Raw genomic sequence first — 2,882 nt, 5'->3', positions numbered from 1 at the left:
TATTAAAGTTTCTGATGTAATCGTAATAGTAAGAGCACCAGCAACTTTTTCCCCTCTGTGCTTTTCTGTGAACAAATTTACATGTACCAAAGGTTAAACTGCTATGGGGCACTTTGCTAGAAGGGCTAAGGATTGGATTTTAAATATGGAGAAAGCTATTTTCACTTATAGGGATGGTACAGTTTCTGTTGAGATTGAGCTTCAAGTTTCCAAGTTTTTTTTATGATGACTTTTTTTAAAGTTAATAAGAAACCTCATGAAATATGAAAGATCATTGATTTTGAAAAGGCTGAGTTATCCAAAACAAAATGATCTTAATAAAAGATGGGACCCATCTTTTATCAGGATCACTTTATTTTACTTCGTTTGGGCTATCTCGGCCATTTCAAAACCAATATTCATCAAATAAACCTTGGATTCCTCTAAAAATAGTGTGCTCTCTAACATTTTATAAAGTTGTTTCTGAGTATCGTGCAAAAAGTTAAAAGCTGAATCCTCACCATAACCCTTTGACCTTCAAGCTTCTATAACATTAGCAAATGGTTGTTAATCATCAAATGCCGAGTACAAATTGTAGCTCTCTAATCTCTAACCATCCTACAGTCCATTCTGAGCGAGTTTGATGACCTTTATTAAACCCCCTCTTAATCATCATCCTAAAATAGTATTGGTATTGTATACTAATGTGTTGCTCATGGGACTGACAGACTTAGCTCGACCATCAGACCGAACTGCTAGTGACTCTGTGTACAGGTGCATGACAATCTGTTTGATTGTTTTTTGTGGGCAGTAATTGCCTCGCGCAATGGTGAAGTGCCGGTTAGTTTGGTAATTTGTGAGATCATTCAGCTAATGATGCCAAATAGCATTGTGGCAACAAAATTTCTTTCTTGGGGTTTAAAAAAAAAAGGGAAAATGGAAAAAAAGACTTATATTTGTGCTGTCTCATAACTATGGGAGAATTATAGCTCAACTCCTGTATTGTATCATATCTTGAGAGAAGGTTGAGTACCCTGATTATATTTTTCAGTGCTTTGAATCACCATTTATGTCACCATTTCTGATATTTATGGTCTTTTGGCATTTTCTCTAAAGCCTTCAATATAGCTGCAAAATGAGGCTGTGGCGTCATGATGGTTAGAGAACCTACTCAGTTGGGGAAGGAAAAGGGGAAAGCATAAATAGCCATCAATAATAGACTCCCTTCACTCATCTTTTTTGACCAAGAGATTCAGTAGCCATTATGCTGTCGTTAGTTGGACACTTCAGATCTTGCAGTGGGTCATCATCCTCACAGGCATTTGCTTTCGTAAGAATAACAACAACGATTTAGTGATAATTGATTGACTATTATGATAAGGTTAGCGGTCTCTCAGCAATCGAACACAGGAAGTAGCTATGTCAAGGATAGGCATAGAGTAGAATGAAACATGCAAATGTTTTATGTTTAGTCCCGTATAAAGACTAAAGAAGACAAAAGAAATGTCATTAAGGCATTAAGTTTCTCAAGAAAAAGTTATTCTCTTCTCAATCTTTATAGGAGATTAAGGCTGCATTCATCTGACTTGATAGTTAGAACCATGTTTCAAAATGTTTTGAAAGCTGTTTACGAGTGTAATTCGAAATGTGTTTCTTGGGGTGCCGTGCTTAGTAAAACACAATATTTCGCGACATGAAATTTTCGCGAATTGGAGCGGACAGCCTTTTCCGTGGCATGAAATTTTCGCAAGTGGCCTCTAACATTCAATGCATATAGTGTAGACAGGAACTTTTACCTGCATTTTTATTTCGCGAATCTTGGCTCTCGGGGAAATTCGCGAAATTAAAATGCACGCGAACATTCCTCGTCTTACAATAATCATGGTACAGGGGTTGCCACTGACGCTGCTTTGCGCTGTGTGACTTGGGAAGTGGAAATCAACTGAGGCACGTGATCTAAACATGTTTCAATTTTAGACTACAGATGCGAATGTGGTAATGCTTTATATGCAGAGCATCCGAGTCTACCAGATTCCACATGAGGGCCTCTGCAAACTGAAGTGGAATATGAAAGCCCCCCTAATTAGAGTCTTATTTTGGCCTTGTGAGTTGTGTGTAATTAACAAGCATCTTTCTGATCGCTCTCTGGAATTTCTGTGATTATGATGTGGGAATGTTGTTAGCCCTGTCTACATGAGTGTGAAACCATGTGTATGTGTGCACATGTTTGTTTGTTAGTTTCTGCATTTTTTTATGTGGGTTTGGATGTTATGTACTTCTTTCGATGATCAACAAAGGAAAATGTGCAAGAAGATGATGCTGACTGGAACTAGTAAATACCAAAATTTCCCTTTTCTTCCCCTATAGTCTTTTCATCCCATCTCCATTTTAGAATTGCATCTTTTGAAAGCCATCTAAGGGGGAAATTAAATGAATGGATGGAGGATTGGAGAGGGCAAAAAGGGGGACAAATCTTGCACTGTAGTGCCATATCTTTGTTTTCCTTTCTGTCAGTAAAATTGTAATTACTTGTGGGAAAAGAGACTGATAATAATTTTAGTGTCATAGGTTTTGCTGTTGTTTACAGCTTTCAGGGGATTGATTTTTTTCCACCATTTATGATTGTAGTAGCTCTCTTATTTCTCAGCATTGTTCAACCTGTATTACTTTCCTCCCCTACTCCCATTCATGACTTCATGGTATGGTTGTTGCGTAGGTACTGGTGATGTGACTGCCCACCAGTTGTTATGGCAATAGTTGTACATCTGTAGCCAGAAGTTGACAGAATAATCACTGCGTGTTATTGTGAATCTTTGTCTTGAATGAAGGGAATGATTGATTATTGGATTTTTTTTTCCCCTCAGGAAATGTACATGAGTGTATGAATTCTTTATAAAAAAAAA

Source organism: Diadema antillarum, unplaced genomic scaffold (genome assembly GCF_040938485.1).
Source record: "Diadema antillarum isolate AM-2024a unplaced genomic scaffold, OU_Dant_1.0 seq00000140_RagTag, whole genome shotgun sequence".
Lineage (NCBI taxonomy): Eukaryota > Metazoa > Echinodermata > Echinoidea > Diadematoida > Diadematidae > Diadema > Diadema antillarum.
Note: the sequence above shows the minus strand (reverse complement) of the source record.